The sequence below is a fragment of the Lithobates pipiens genome, unplaced genomic scaffold (assembly GCF_037356315.1).
Source record: "Lithobates pipiens isolate NorthernLeopardFrog02 unplaced genomic scaffold, aLitPip1_a1.2 Scaffold_19, whole genome shotgun sequence".
Taxonomy (NCBI): domain Eukaryota; kingdom Metazoa; phylum Chordata; class Amphibia; order Anura; family Ranidae; genus Lithobates; species Lithobates pipiens.
Window position 1 is genome coordinate 179,739,567 of NW_027507764.1, and position 17,584 is coordinate 179,757,150.

Here is a 17,584-nt window from a genome sequence, read left to right on the forward strand (position 1 = left end):
CTCTCATTGGGACACCCAACAGTGCCCCAGGTCTTTTACAATCTTATAATGTATACTACAAAAACAAATTGCCTTACGACACTAAAATGTTCGGGTTTGGCTTGAAGAAAATGTGGCAACCCTATTCGCAGATCTCAGTGCGAACTGTCAATTTGGACTGAAATCGGATCGCATGGGTGTGAAAAATGAAAAAAAAAAATACAGAAGAAAAAAAAAAGAAGAAAAAAATAAGTTTTTATTCCTCCGACACACCGCAACACCAATCACGGTAAAGAGCCTATCACAGTGATGGCAAACCTTGGCACCCCAGATGTTTTGGGACTACATTTCCCATGATGCTCATTAGTGATGGACGAGCTTCCGACGGGATGTTTTGCGAACCCGAATGCGGCCAAAAGTTTTGCGAACCGCAAAGTTTGCGGCGGACCCCATTGACTGTAATGGCAGGCGAACCTTAAAAACCTACAGGTCATATTTTCAGCCACAAAATACTTACTAGCTGTGCACACATAGTCCCACAACATGGACACTGACATAACAAAAGTATTAAGTGAATCTGGGATCGACAACGACAAGCATTCTTTTTTATCTTTGACATTTTGACAATTCAGGAGCACATGGAGGCCATGGAGGAGAGGCAAGGTCAGGCCAGGCTATGAAGGGAGTGCAGGAGATGATCAGTGCCACAGTCAGGGCAGCGCAGTCCTGTGCCAGTGTCCCAGTGGGCCAACCTGTGCTTGAGCCCCTCCCTCTGCCCAGCCCTTACCCCCACCTATGCAGGGCTCCACTGCGGTGGTCTGGAGGTGCCAGTCCAGTGCTGATCCCCAGCCATGGTGCTGGCATTGCCTGCTGATTGGCTTCTCCGCTGCTATCTCCCTCACTGACACCAGCAATGAGATAGAACACTGACACCAGCACCGCAATAGAGAGCACTGACACCAGCACCGAGATAGAGAGCACTGACACCAGCACCGTGATAGAGAGCACTGAGACCACACCAGCACCGAGATAGAGAGCACTGACACCAGCACCGAGAGAGAGCACTGACACCACACCAGCACCGTGATAGAGAGCACTGACACCAACACCGAGATAGAGAGCACTGACACCAGCACCTTGATAGAGAGCACTGACATCATCACCGAGATAGAGAGCACTGACACCAGCACCGAGATAGAGAGCACTGACACCAGCACCATGATAGAGAGCACTGACACCAGCACCTAGATAGAGAGCACTGACACCAGCACCGAGATAGAGAGCACTGACACCACACCAGCACCATGATAGAGAGCACTGACACCAGCACCATGATAGAGAGCACTGACACCAGCACCGAGATAGAGAGCACTGAGACCACTCCAGCACTGATATAGAGAGCACTGACACCACACCAGTACCGTGATAGAGAGCACTGAGACCACACCAGCACCGAGATAGAGAGCACTGAGACCACACCAGCACCAAGATAGAAAGCACTGACACCAGCACCGAGAGAGAGAGAGCACTGACACCAGCACCGTGATAGAGAGTACTGACACCAGCACTGTGATAGAGAGCACTGACACCGGCACCGAGATAGAGAGCACTGACACCACACCAGCACCGTGATAGAGAGCACTGGCACCAGCACCGAGATAGAGAGCACTGACACCAGCACAGAGATAGGGAGCACTGACACCATACCAGCACAGTGATAGAGAGCACTGAGACCACAGCAGCACCGAGATAGAGAGCACTGACACCACACCAGCACCATGATAGAGAGCACTGAAACCAGCACTGTGATAGAGAGGACTGAGACCACACCAGCACCGTGATAGAAAGCACTGAGACCACACCAGCACCGAGATAGAGGGCACTGACACCACACCAGCACCGTGATAGAGAGCACTGACACCAGCACAGTGATAGAGAGCACTGAGACCACACCAGCACCGAGATAGAGAGCACTGAGACCACACCTGCACTGAAATAGAGGGCACTGAGACCACACCAGCACTGAGATAGAGAGCGCTGTCACCAGCACAGTGATAGAGAGCACTGAGACCACACCAGCACCGAGATAGAGAGCACTGACACCACACCAGCACCGAGATAGAGAGCACTGACACCACACCAGCACCGAGATAGAGAGCACTGAGACCACACCAGCACGAGATAGAGAGCACTGAGACCACACCAGCACTGAGAGAGAGCACTGACACCACACCAGCACCATGATAGAGAGCACTGACACCAGCACCGTGATAGAGAGCACTGAGACCACACCAGCACCGAGATAGAGGGCACAGAGACCACACCAGCACCGAGATAGAGAGCACTGAGACCACACCAGCACCGAGATAGAGAGCACTGAGACCACACCAGCACTGATATAGAGAGCACTGACACCACACCAGTACCTTGATAGAGAGCACTGAGACCACACCAGCACCAAGATAGAGAGCACTGAGACCACACCAGCACCAAGATAGAGAGCACTGACACCAGCACCAAGATAGAGAGCACTGACAATAGCACCGTGATAGAGAGGACTGAGACCACACCAGCACCGTGATAGAAAGCACTGAGACCACACCAGCACCGAGATAGAGGGCACTGGCACCACACCAGCACCATGATAGAGAGCACTGACACAAGCACAGTGATAGAGAGCACTGAGACCACACCAGCACAGAGATAGAGAGCACTGAGACCACACCAGCACCGAGATAGAGAGCACTGAGACCACACCAGCACTGAGATAGAGGGCACTGACACCAGCACAGTGATAGAGAGCACTGAGACCACACCAGCACAGAGATAGAGAGCACTGACACCACACCAGCACCGAGATAGAGAGCGCTGACACCACACCAGCCCCGAGATGGAGAGCACTGAGACCACACCAGCCCCGAGATAGAGAGCACTGAGACCACACCAGCACCGAGATAGAGGACACTGAGACCACACCAGCACCGAGATAGAGAGCACTGAGACCACACCAGCACTGAGAGAGAGCACTGACACCACACCAGCACCATGATAGAGAGCACTGACACCAGCACCGTAATAGAGAGCACTGAGACCACACCAGAACCGAGATAGAGGGCACTGAGACCACACCAGCACCAAGATAGAGAGCACTGAGACCACACCAGCACTGAGAGAGAGCACTGACACCACACCAGCACCATGATAGAGAGCACTGAGACCACACCAGCACCGAGATAGAGGGCACTGAGACCACACCAGCACCGAGATAGAGAGCACTGAGACCACACCAGCACTGAGAGAGAGCACTGACACCACACCAGCACCATGATAGAGAGCACTGACACCAGCACCGTGATAGAGAGCACTGAGACCACACCAGCACCGAGATAGAGGGCACTGAGACCACACCAGCACCGAGATAGAGAGCACTGAGACCACACCAGCACCAAGATAGAGAGCACTGAGACCACACCAGCACAGAGATAGAGGGCACTGAGACCACACCAGCACCGAGATAGAGGGCACAGAGACCACACCAACACCGAGATAGAGAGCACTGAGACCACACCAGCACCGAGATAGAGAGCACTGAGACCACACCAGCACTGATATAGCGAGCACTGACACCACACCAGTACCGTGATAGAGAGCACTGAGACCACATCAGCACCAAGATAGAGAGCACTGAGACCACACCAGCACCAAGATAGAGAGCACTGACACCAGCACCAAGATAGAGAGCACTGACACCAGCACCGTGATAGAGAGGACTGAGACCACACCAGCACCGTGATAGAAAGCACTGAGACCACACCAGCACCGAGATAGAGGGCACTGACACCACACCAGCACCATGATAGAGAGCACTGACACAAGCACAGTGATAGAGAGCACTGAGACCACACCAGCACCGAGATAGAGAGCACTGAGACAACACCAGCACTGAGATAGAGGGCACTGAGACCACACCAGCACCGTGATAGAGAGCACTGACACCACAGTGATAGAGAGCACCGAGACCACACCAGCACAAAGATAGAGAGCACTGACACCACACCAGCACCGAGATAGAGAGCGCTGACACCACACCAGCCCCGAGATAGAGAGCACTGAGACCACACCAGCACCGAGATAGAGGGCACTGAGACCACACCAGCACCGAGATAGAGAGCACTGAGACCACACCAGCACTGAGAGAGAGCACTGAGACCACACCAGCAAAGAGATAGAGGGAACTGAGACCACACCAGCACCGAGATAGAGAGCACTGAGACCACACCAGCACTGATATAGAGAGCACTGACACCACAGCAGCACCATGATAGAGAGCACTGACACCAGTACCGTGATAGAGAGCACTGAGACCACACCAGCACCGAGATAGAGAGCACTGAGACCACACCAGCACAGAGATAGAGGGCACTGACACCACACCAGCACTGAGATAGAGAGCACTGACACCACACCAGCACCGTGATAGAGAGCACTGAGACCACACCAGCACCGAGATAGAGGGCACTAAGACCACACCAGCACCGAGATAGAGGGGCACTGAGACCACACCAGCACCGAGATAGAGAGCACTGAGACCACACCAGCACCGTGATAGAGAACAGTGAGACCACACCAGCACCGAGATAGAGGGCACTGAGACCACACTAGCACCGAGATAGAGAGCACTGAGACCACACCAGCACCGAGATAGAGAGCACTGAGACCACACCAGCACCGTGATAGAGAACACTGAGACCACACCAGCACCGAGATAGAGGGCACTGAGACCACACCAGCACCGAGATAGAGAGCACTGACACCAGCACCATGAAAGAGAGCACTGAGACCACACCAGCACCGAAATAGAGGGCACTGATACCAGTACCGTGATAGAGAGCACTGAGACCACACTAGCACCGAGATAGAGAGCACTGAGACCACACCAGCACAGAGATAGAGGGCACTGAAACCACACCAGCATTGAGATAGAGAGCACTGACACCACACCAGCACCGTAATAGAGAGCACTGAGACCACACCAGCACCGAGATAGAGGGCACTGAGACCACACCAGCCCCGAGATAGAGAGCACTGAGACCAGACCAGCACCGTGATAGAGAGCACTGAGACCACACCAGCACCGAGATAGAGGGCACTGAGACCACACCAGCACCGAGATAGAGAGCACTGACACCAGCACCGAGATAGAGAGAGAGCACTGACACCAGCAATTCACTGCGGGACCCAAAAATATGATAGAGAGCACTGACACCGTATCAAAAATATGACACCGCTCAACCTCTTCAAACAGGAGGGTACAGGCATATAGTACAGTGTGCTTTTTTTGTACAAGGAAGTGAGCCAAAGGTAGAAAAAAGGTCTGTGTGCTCGATTAAATAAATAGTTTATAGAGTTATACATATACTGGTCACATGTGTTGAATTGCTCCGAGATCCATGCCTCATTCATTTTTATAAATGTCAGGTAGTCAACACTGTCGTGAGCTAGGCGAGTGCGCTTATCGGTCACAATCCCCCCTGCTGCGCTGAACGTCCTTTCGGACAGGACACTGGACGAGGGGAAGCCAACAGTTCCATTGAAAATTGGGCAAGCTCTGGCCAGAGGTCAAGCCTGCCCATCCAGTAGTCCAGGGGTTCATCACTCCTCAGAGCGTCCACATCGGCCATTAATCCGATGTAGTCGGACACCTGTCGGTCTAGGCGTTCCCTAATGCTGGATCCGGATGAGACCTGTCGATGGGTCGGCTGAAAGAATGACCTCATATCAGAAGTCACCAACACATCTTCAAACCGCCCTCTTCTTGCAGGCGCTGTTGGATTGGTACCCGCAACTCTTTCTCCGGGAGTGGGAATTCCTCCTCTGCCAGCGCACGGAAAAGCAGAATGCAGCAGTTGTCGAAGCAAGGTCTGTAAGTGCTCCATTCTGACAGCCCTCTGTGATAGTGGTAACATTTCTGCCATTTTGTGTTTGCACCGGGGGTCTAAGTACGTTGCCACCCAGTACTGGTCCTTGACCCTTATGCTTTTTATACAGGGGTCTCTGTTAAAACGATGGAGCATGAAGGCCCCCATTTGCACTAAACTGGAAGAGGTGTGGTGGCCTGGCTCCTGCTCATCATCCAGGATAATGTCATCCTCCTCGCTCTCCTCTCCCCATCCATGCACAACAACAGAGATCCCAGAAAGGTTTAAAGCATGCTCTTCTTGCTCCTCCTCATCCGCCCCGGCACCATCCTCCTCTGACTCCTCTTCAGACTCCTCTTGTTGACTTGTCTCAGATAGAGTAGCCCCCCTGGGAATTCATCCAGCATTGCAACTTCCTCATCTTCCTGCTCCTCCACGGCTTGAACAATGACACAACGCAATGCACACTCCATAAAGAAAGCATAAGGTACGATGTCACTGATGGTGAGGATGGCATGATGGAAGGTGGAGTGGAGGACAATTGTGAGGAGAGAGGAGAAGGAGAAGTAGAAGACGAGGCTGGACGGTGAGAGCCTGGAGTGTGGCTTTGTGTGTTCCGTTGCTCCCACTGGGCTCAGTGGCAGCTCATGTGCCTTCTTAAGGCGGTCGTCCCTAGGTGAGTGTTGGGCTTACCGCGACTTATGCATTGACTGCAAAGGCTGCAGATGGCAACACTATTGTCAGCAGCGGACACGTTAAAAAAAGCCCACACTTCGGAGCCATGTGCCGGCATCCTGGGAGCGCCAGACCATACATGGGTGATGCCTCACTCCTGATACCTTAGCAGTCTGCTTTGTCCCTCCTGTGTAATCTAAGTTCTGCCTGCTTCTCCTCCCTATCTGCTGGTCCATATCTCCCTCTGAACTCCCCTCCTCTTCCTCTCTTGTGGGCACCCACGTGACATCACTAGACACGTCATCATTGAAGTCACCTTCCCCCCAGATTAGAGATCTCGGAGTAGGCAGCAACACCGGGGACCAACCTCCTCCTTGGGCTGATCTGGGTACTGTCGTCAGACTGCTGAGTGGTGGTTGTTGCTACCTCCTCTTCCTAATCCAATGCCAAGAGTGTTTCAGGAACCATGAAACAGACTGAGACAGAAGTAAAATCAAATCACACTTGTTATTTAATAATAAAAATAAAAAGGTAAATAGAAAAAAGCGTAGTCAAGCATAGCCAGAGTCCAGTAGCCAGATTGGGTAGTCAGTCAGTCCAAAGTTCATAAACCAGATCGGGTAATCAGCCAGTCCAGAAGTCAGGGATCCAAGGAGAGCAACTACAAGCAGGATAAGAAGCCAGGAGGGATGTCAGCAAGCCAGTCTTGAAACAAACAGCAGAAGATGGTTCCTTGTGATGTGACCAAATGTGAAGGCAATGGAGAAATGAGCTGGAAGACCTTAAATAGGCAGGTTAGACAAGCATCATCGGGAACAGCTGGTAACTGTGGAGAGAGAGAAGAAAGCTGGCAATTAGCCGACAGCTGAGCGGCCAGCCCAGAGGAGGAAGGGCTAAGCCAGCCTTGACAGTACCCCCCCCCCTCAATGACCCCTCTCCCTCAGAGGGCCACCGGGCTTGAGGGGAAACCGTCTATGGAACTCGCGGAGGAGGACAGGGGCATGTACGTCAGAGGATGAAACCCAGGAGCATTCCTCCGGACCGTACCCCTTCCAATGCACCAGGTACTGTATGCGCCCACGGAACCTACGGGAGTTAACAATGGATTGTACCTCATACTCCTCATGGTTCTCAACCTGAATAGGGTGAGGACGTGGCACAGAGGTGGTAAATCAGTTAAAGACCAACGGTTTCAATAAGGAGACATGAAACACATTTGAGATGCACATACTAGGAGGAAGTTCCAACGCGTAAGCTACTGGGTTAATCCTGCGAAGGATACGGAAAGGCCCAATAAACCGAGGTGCAAACTTCAGTGAGGGAACACAAAGCTGGAGGTTGTGAGATGACAGCCAGACCATGTCCCCAACCTGGTAGGAAGGCGCTGGCAGGCATCTGCGGTCAGCATGGAGTCTGTACCTATCATTAGCATGACGTAAAGCCTCCTGGACTTGTACCCAAGTGGAACGAAGACCACGGAGATGCTCCTCTAACGCAGGAATACTCTGCGGAACAAACAAGTCAGGCAACATGGAAGGTTGGAAACCATAATTCGCCATAAATGGAGACAATCGGGAGGCAGAATTCAAGGCACTGTTGTGAGCAAACTCTGCCCAAGGTAATAGGTCAGACCAGTTGTTATGGTGGTCAGAAATATAGCAACGTAGGAATTGCTCCAAGGACTGATTGGGTCGTTCTGCGGCCCCATTAGACTGCGGGTGATACGCAGAAGAGAACGCAAGCTGGATTCCCAACTGTGCACAAAAGGCTCGCCAGAACCGGGAGACAAACTGACTTCCCCTATCCGAGACAATCACCTTGGGTAGCCGATGTAAGCGAAAGATCTCCCGATCAAAAATGGAAGCCAGTTCCTTAGAGGTGGGCAACTTCTTAAGTGGAATACAATGACACATCTTTGAGAACCGGTCAACCACTATAAAGATAACAGTGTTGCCTTGGGAGTTGGGCAATTCCACAATGAAATCCATAGACAGGTGAGTCCAGGGCCTCTCTCCATTGGGTATGGGTTGTAGGAGGCCCACTGGAAGGTGTCGTGGAGTCTTACTCTGAGCACACATGGGACAGGCAACTACGAAAGCAGTAACATCAGCCCATAGACTAGGCCACCAGAATTGTTGGGAGATGGCCCAAAAGAATTTATTCTTCCCAGGATGGCCAGCTGCCTTGGGAGAATCGTAAGTCTGGAGCACTGCAGTACGGAGACTCTCTGGGACAAAGCAGCGGTCACAAGGTTTATCAGGAGGAGCATGGACCTGAGCAGCAAGAATTTTGTCACCCAAAGGAGAAGTAAGACCGGTGTGAACCATAGCTAAGATACGATCAGGAGGAATCATAGGAACCGGAACCGACTCCGACTTGGAAGTGGAGGAAAATTGTCGTGACAAGGCATCAGCCATTACATTCTTAGTACCGGGTAAGAATGAGACAATGTAATTAAAGCTCGACAAGAAAAGAGCCCATCGCGCCCTTCTGGGAGAGAGTCGCTTAACCTCAGACAAGAATGTAATATTCTTATGGTCAGTAAGAATAAGAACGGGCACAGTGGTACCTTCAAGGAGATGTCTCCATTCTTTCAGGGCTAAAATGATCGCCAACAGCTCTCTGTCACCAATCTCATAATTGCCCTCAGCAGGTGACAATTTCTTGGAAAAGTAGCCACATGGATGCATAGCGCTCTCAGAGTTAGGACGTTGAGACAGAAGGGCACCAACTCCAGTCTCAGAGGCACCAACTTCTAGGATAAAAGGCAACGTAGGATCAGGAAGTGCCAACACAGGAGCAGAAACAAAGACAGCCTTGAGAGTCTCAAAGGCCTTAATGGACTCCGGAAACCAACTATGTGGATTACCGTCCTTTCTGGTCATATCAGTCAGAGGCTTGACCAGAGACGAGAAGTTACGGATAAACTTCCGATAGTAGTTGGCAAAGCCCAGGAAACACTGCAGAGGACGTAAACCCACAAGTCGAGGCCACTGTAAGACTGGCGAAAGTTTCTCTGGGTCCTTTGAAAAACCAGCAGTGGAAATTACATAGCCCAGGAATGTAACCTGTTCACGATGGAACTCGCACTTCTCCAGTTTACAATAGAGATTGTTCTCTCTTATTTTCTGAAGTACACGACAGACATCTGTGTGGTGGCTCTATAGGGACTTGGAAAATATGAGGATATCATCGAGATAAACCACCACACACAACTGCAACAAATCTCGGAGGACATGGTTAATAAATTCCTGGAAAACTGCCGGGGCATTACAAAGGCCAAAAGGCATTACCAGGTATTCATAATGGCCTGCTCTGGTATTTAACGCAGTCTTCCACTCGTCACCCTCCTTAATGCGCATGAGATTGTATGCCCCTCTCAGGTCAAGCTTGCTCCCTTGAGGCGGTCAAATAACTCAGTAATCAATGGAATTGGGTAGACATTCTTAATCGTTACACGATTGAGAACCCTATAATCTATACAAGGTCTCAGTTCACCGCTCTTCTTTTTCACAAAGAAGAAACCAGCACCAGCAGGAGACGAGGATTTGCGGATGAAACCACGAGAAAGTGCGTCAGCAACATACTCCTTCATGGCCTTATCCTCATAGACCGACAAAGGGTAAACCCGACCACGAGGAGGTATGGCACCAGGTTGAAGGTCAACTGCGCAATCATAAGGCCGGTGTGGAGGCAAACTACCGGCTTGACCTTTATCAAAGACATCGCCAAAATCACGGTACTCCTCCGGCAGGGAGGGGAGTGAAGCGGTACACAGGACTTTGGATACCTTCAGGAAGCCTGTCTCACTGCATTGTGGTGACCAGGAGAGAACCTCAGCACGGAGCCAATCAAAAGAGGGGTTGTGCCTCTGTAACCAAGGATAACCAATAACCAGCGGAAATCTGGGTGAGGAAATAACTTGGAATTGGATTATCTTATAGTGAAGAGCCCCTACGGCCATGGACAACGGAACCATCTCATGAGTCCCATGGGCAGGCTGTAAAGGTCTCCCATCAAGAGTCTCAATGGCAAGTGGAGTGTCACGCAGCTGCAGAGGAATCGAGTGCTGCGAAACAAATGCAGCATCAATGAACAGGCCTGCGGCCCCAGAGTCGATTAGAGCCTGTATCTTGATGGACAACTCAGCCCAAGAAAGGGTGACCAAAACCAGGGGCTTATCCTTCTGGATAACTGGGGATGAAACAACGCCACCTAAGGTCTGTCCATGACAGGACGTCAAGGTTCGGGCGTTGGACGGGTAGGACAAGACTTCAAAAAGTGACCTGCCTGGCCACAATAAAGGCACAATCTCTCCCTCCTCCTAAAGGCTCTCTCATCCGCAGAGACGTGTGAAGCCCATGTGCATGGGTTCATCTTCACTGACCAACTCGGTACCAGGAGGCATGGGCGGTGAGGGAGGCATGGGTGGGACTACAAAGCTCGGAGGCAAACGTACAGGAGGCTTATGCAAGCGCTCCTTAAGAGAAAGTCTTTCTCTGAGTCTGGAGTCAATGAGGATGGCAAACGAGATCAAGCTCTCCAGCTCAGTGGGTATATCTCGGGCTGCTATCTCATCCTTGATGGAATCCGAGAGACCATAAGAAAAAGCAGCCACGAGGGCCTCATTGTTCCAAGCAACCTCTGCTGCTAGAGTACGGAATTCAATGGCGTAGTCGGCAACAGTTCTCGTACTCTGTTTGATGGATATGAGGCACTTGGCAACAGAAGTGTGCGGGAACGTCAAAAACCCTTTTAAAGGAGGCCACAAACTGAGAGTAACTCAAGACAACAGGTTTTTGCGTCTCCCATAGAGGGTTAGCCCAGGCCAAGGGTCTCTTAGAAAGCAAAGATATCACGAAACCTACTTTGCTTCTGTCAGTGGGAAACGCCTGGGGCAGCATTTCGAAGTATATCTCAACCTGATTGAGAAACCCTCTGCATTGAACTGGATCGCCCCCAAATCGCTGGGGAAGCGGAGCAGAACCAGACATACCTCTTATCGAGGTAATACTCAAGGCGGGTGCCTGCACAGAGACTGGTGCAGCAGCAGGGACGGCCTGCGACTCAGGCTGTACCGGAGCAGCCACCGTGGGGGATTCCAAGCGAGCCGTGCGATTCAGGAGCATTTGTAATGCCAAGGCAAACTGATCCATGCGGTGATCTTGCTCATCCAATCTGGAAAAAATATTACCAACAAGTGGATTGACTGTATCTTCTGAATTCATGGCCTTCGTGTACTGTCAGAAACCATGAAACTGAGACAGAAGTACAATGAAATCACACTTGTTTATTAATAAAAATAAAAAGGTAAATAGAAAAAGTGTAGTCAAGCATAGCCAGGATACCTGTAGCCAGATCGGGTAGTCAGCCAGTCCAAAGTTCATTAACCAGATCGGGTAATCAGCCAGGCCGGAAGTCAGGGATCCAAGCAGAGCAACCGCAAGCGGTATAAGAAGCCAGGTGGGATGTCAGCAAGCCAGTCTTGAAACAAACTGCAGGAGATGGTTCCCTTTGATGTGACCAACGTGAAGGCAAATAAAAAAGTGAGCAGGAAGGCTTTAAATAGGCAGGTCAGACGAGCATCATCGGGAACAGCTGGTAACTGTGGAAAGAGAAGAGAGCTAGCAATTAGCCGACAGCTGAGCGGCCAGCCCAGTGGAGGAAGGGCTAAGCCAGCCCTGACACACAGCAATCTCTCCCTACACTGACAAAAGACAGAATGTAAAATGGCCGCCAGATCAGGTCTATTTATAAGGTAGGGTGAATGTCCAATTGTCCATGTGCTGAAATGTCTCAATTGGCTGTCCTGTACCCCATGATGGATGTGTCATGGGTCAAAGTTCTTCACAATGTAAATAAATATGGCCGCCGCGAACAGCGCCAGAAGTCCACCGGTTTGGCAAATCGTGAACGAGCAAAATTCGCAGCGAACCGATCGCTGGGCTAACCGCAAGGCCATCTCTACTCACAAATACTGCCCTACCTTGGTGCCAAAAACCTGCCAATGGTGAATGGTGACCGTGGGAATCAGTCCCGGTCCAGTCCCTCTCGCCCATTTCAATGCAGCGCTAGGCTAATGAATCCTGAATGCTGCAGCTCACTGTGGCTCTCTTCCCCCAGCACCAAGCCAGCCCTCCTCCTCTGTCAGCCCCCCTCATCTGTCAGCCCCCTCCTCTCCTTCAGCCCCCCCTCTGTCAGCCCCCTACTCTCTGTCAGCCCCCCTCCTCTGTCAGCCCCCCCTTCTCTCTGTCAGCCCCCCTCCTCTGTCAGCTCCCTCCTCTCTGTTGGTCCCCCCTCCTCGCTGTCGGCCCCCCTCCTCTCTGTCAACCCCCCTCCTCTCTGTCAGCCCCCCTCCTGTCAGCCTCCCTTCTCTTTCTCGCCCCCTCCTCTCTGTCCACCCCCCTCCTCTCTGTTAGCCCCCCTCCTCTATGTCAGCCCCCCTCCTCTCTGTCGGCCACCCCCCTCCCTGTCAGCACCCTCCTCTGTTAGCCCCCCCTATCAGCTACCCCCTCCCCTCTGTCAGCTACCCCCAAACAGTACGCGCCTCCCCTTCTTCTCCTGCTTCAGCGGGGCTAATGTCCTGCAGCCGGGTCACACTGCACTGTCTGTGCACTCTCTTTCTCCCCACCAGCCACCAGCACTGATGCCGCCAGAGACAGTGAATGGAGGGCCACTGGACTGGTGCCCTAGCAACCAGGGACACTTTTGCAGGAGAAAGCATGGTATTACAGACTCCGCCCCCTAACAGGTTCACACACACACACATCTTTGCAGCGGCTCCTGGAAGGTAAGGGTTTTTTCTTGTCTTGCTGTAATGGAGGTCTCTATGGGGAGGGGGGGGGGGGGGGGGGCACAGGCACTGTCTGATATATAATCTGCTACTTTCCACTGCCCTACTGACACTGTCCACTGCCCTACTGACACCGCCCACTGCTCTACTGACACCGCCCACTGCTCTACTGACACCGTCCACTGCCCTACTGACACCGCCCACTGCTCTACTGACACCGTCCACTGCCCTACTGACACCGCCAACTGCTCTACTGACACCACCCACTGCCCTAGTGACACCGTCCACTGCTCTAGTGACACCGTCCACTGCTCTACTGACACCGTCCACTGCCCTAATGACACTGTCCACTGCTCTACTGACACCGTCCACTGCCCTACTGACACCGTCCACTGCTCTACTGACACCGTCCACTGCTCTGCTGACACTGCCCACTGCTCTACTGACAATGTCCACTGCCCTACTGACACCGTCCACTGCCCTACTGACAACGCCCACTGCTCTACTGGCACCGTCCACTGCCCTACTGGCACCGTCCACTGCCCTACTGACACTGCCAACTGCTCTACTGACACCGCCAACTGCTCTACTGACACCGCCCACTGCCCTACTGACACCGTCCACTGCTCTACTGACACCGTCCACTGCCCTACTGACACTGTCCACTGCCCTACTGACACCATCCACTGCTCTACTGACACAGTCCACTGCCCTACTGACACCATCCACTGCTCTACTGACACCGTCCACTGCCCTACTGACACTGTCCACTGCTCTACTGACACTGTCAACTGCCCTACTGACACCGTCCACTGCCCTACTGGCTGACAGTGTCCACTTTTAAGGTAGGCTATTTTCATATTTTAACTGACATTCCTTTTATTAATAAAATCATATTTTTTGGGTACACAAATGCTTTTGTTTAACCATGCCCCTTTAAGTCGCCCCCCGTTAATGCAATTTGGCCACAGCCACTGTTCACCGTAGCACACCTTATTACTACTCTCCTTGGGAAACCAAAAAGGTGTCCCAGGTATTTTACAATCTTATAGAGTGTAGTACGAAAAAATTGCCATGCGCCGTGAAAGTGTTCGGGTTTGGCTTGAAGAAAAGGTGGCAACCCTACAGTGGATCCAGAAATGTGCAGTAATCACAGTGGATCCAGAAACACGCAGTAATCACAGTGTATCCAGAAACGCGTAGTAATCACAGTGGATCCAGAAATGCACAGTAATCACAGTGGATCCATAAACACGCAGTAATCACAGTGGATCCAGAAACGTGCAGTAATAACAGCGGATCCAGAAACGCGCAGTAATCACAGTGGATCCAGAAATGCACAGTTATCACAGTGGATCCAGAAATGCGCAGTAATCACAGTTGATCCAGAAATGCGCAGTAATGGTAATATATCCAGAAATGCGCAGTGATCACAGTGGATGCAGAAATGTAAAGAGATCACAGTGGATACAGAAATGTGCAGTGATCATAGTGGATCTAGAAATGTGCAGTAATTGTAGTGGATCCAGAAATGTGCAGTAATTGTAGTGGATCCAGAAATGTGCAGTAATAGTAGTAGATCCAGAAATGTTCAGTGATCACAGTCGATCGTAGTGGATCCAGAAATGTGCAATGATCGTAGTGGACAGAGATTGTGGTGTAAAAATGATCCCTTGGAACGCGTTTTTAATTAATTTTCCTACCAAACATGTGTGCTTGAAGTACACTAAAGAGTACATAAGGGGGCGCGCTGCACCTCTTCAAGAAGAAAAAAAAAACATCCTGGACATTTTCCCACATCAAACATGGCAGCCTCCTGAGCCCGAACACTTCCGGCTGTTCCGTCTACGTTACTCAGAAGCAGTCAGCTGACAGTCGCCTGACAGGTACCAGGGGGTGTGGAGGCAGGCTGTTAGGGTGGCTGCCGCGCATGCGCAACACTCCTGGGATGTGGACTGGAGGACCGGGGGAGGGGAGTAAACATGGCGGCGTCCAGCGACAGTCTGTGAGTCAGGCATAGACGGACGGTGCTGTGACAGAGACCGGAGAGGGGGGAAGGAGGGTGTACAAGCACTCCGGGACTGAGACTCCCACCCTGCTTGGAGAGGAGGAGGGGCCGTGTACCGCTATAGGGGCGGGGACAGAGTCCCGGGTACAAGGCGGCTGTGTGCAGGTAAATGTCAGTGTGTGTCAGTCAATGTGTGTGTGTCTCCTCATAGAGGGGGCTGTGGGTGTGTCAGGGAGCTGCTCTCCATCTCCACCATTCATTCAATGACAGGTGAGCTGCACTGCTGTCCTATGAGGTGTGCTTTGTTCTATAGAGATAGATGGCTGGACATAGCTGGAGGGCTCATTCTTCATCCTTCCTATTCTTATAAAGGGGAATATTCCTCACTCCTCCTGATCAGCATGCCGCTTCCTGAGTCTTCCACCACTTTGTCCCTCACTGATATCATCCCACATGTCACCACTGTGTCACCCTCCAGTGTGATCAGAGACTTCACTATTACCTGGAAATATCTGTAAATGGGTTTTTACTATTGTTTTAAATACATGTCTTTGTGTTATTAAAGGCAAAGTTTACCATTTAGCTTGCAATATTTTTGAAAAATAATGCTTAAGCGCTGATTCACGAAAAAAATTATGTTTATACTCCCCTAGATGGCTTCAGCATGAATCTGATCCTACAGCTGTCTGAGCGATCAAAGACCACTGATCGCTCAGTTCTCAGTCTTCAGTGATGAGCCAATGACTGCCCCTCCAGGGCCCACTGGAGTGCCGGCCTGTGCAGGGGGGTTAGGCTCTCTTAAAGTAGAGGTCCACCCTAAAAAACATTTATACAGTAACAATTTCTTTGCAATAAATTTAAAAAAGCAAAAAAAAAATAATATATTTTTTATTTTTTTTTACTTACCAGAAACCCCTGTTGCTATGCAGTCTTCCTTATCTGCCTCTTTCTATTCTGCAGAGCTGTTCGGTTACTTCCCCCTCTTTGGCGAGCTGCCCCGCTGCCTTCTGGGACCTGTGTGTCCCAGAAGACGACAGGGCCATTCACAAAGCACTGTGCAGTAGGAAACAGGCAGTGAAGCCACAAGGCTCCACTGCCGGTTTCCCTTGATTAGGATGGCGGCGCCGGCATCTGATCCGATGGACGGATCGGCCTCGGGGGGCCGACATCGTGGGCTCACTGGACAGGTAAGTGCCCTTATTAAAAGTCAGCAGCTACAGTGTTTGCAGTTGCTGACTTTAAAAACAACAACAACAAAAAAACGGCCAGAACACTGCTTTTAAGAGCAGCACCTTAAGAGACTGAGACAGCAGCCGGTCATTCATCAGGGTGGATCCCAACATTATTGTCTGAGGCTGGGTTCACACAAGGGTGCCCACAGCGGCTCACAGCAGAAGTTTCCATTAAGGATGAGCTCAGGCGTGTTCGCAAACAGCATGTGCAGAGCCCGCCAGGTAGTCGGCACTGGGGATCGCTAATCACATGCAGTGAGACCTTTCCCACAGCTGCGCATCGGGACAATGTCTTACAGCAAGGGTGCTCAACCTTTTGAAGAGCGAGGGCCACTTAAGCGACTTGGTAACTGGTCGCGGGCCACAATGAGTGGAGCAGAAGGATGACAGTTCCATGTCCACTCTGCCTATGCAGAGCGGACGCGGATACAACCCACTCTACTCTATGGGCCCTTGGATCCCATCTGCCCAGATAGATGGGGACGAATTGGATTGGATGTAGGTGGGGTTTAAATGGCCAGAAGTATGTTTACATCTGTGGCTCGATAGAGGTGAACGGAGGGTCAGACCGATGGTGTCAATAGGGCCTAAGGCTGTTTTCACACTGATATGCTGTGGTTTGCTCACATAGAGGGTGCAGACAAGTGTACCTGTGGCTTTCCTGCAGGTTAGCTGTACTTTGCCATAGACTTCTATTATATCCTGCAGGTGTGGTGCACTTTCTAAACTTGCAGGTAATAACAGAAGTCTATGGCTCAGTGCAGGTAACCCGCAGGTGTTCTGTACTGCACCTGCGGATCAGTTTGAAAGCAACACAGTAACCACCGCAGAACAGATATGCCCATATATACACTGTGATTTAAGTAATAAACTTACCTGTAATAAGTTTTCCATTCAAGTATTGCCGGCTGTTGTCCCAGGCAGATCACATTTGGTATCAATCCACCTGTGATAGGAGTTGGCGCTATACAGGGACGGC

The 17,584-nt window shown here is 51.3% G+C and overlaps 1 protein-coding gene across 1 annotated transcript in view; it reads left to right on the forward strand.

Annotated features, from left to right (window-relative positions):
- Nucleotides 1-15,299: 15,299 nt before the first annotated feature.
- Nucleotides 15,300-17,584, forward strand: part of DNAJC13 (DnaJ heat shock protein family (Hsp40) member C13) — a 270,970-nt gene continuing 268,685 nt past the window's right edge. Inside the window, exon 1 of the mRNA XM_077491519.1 lies at nucleotides 15,300-15,538. The gene's annotated coding sequence lies outside the window, so the exon portion shown is untranslated. The remainder of the gene's footprint in view (nucleotides 15,539-17,584) is intronic.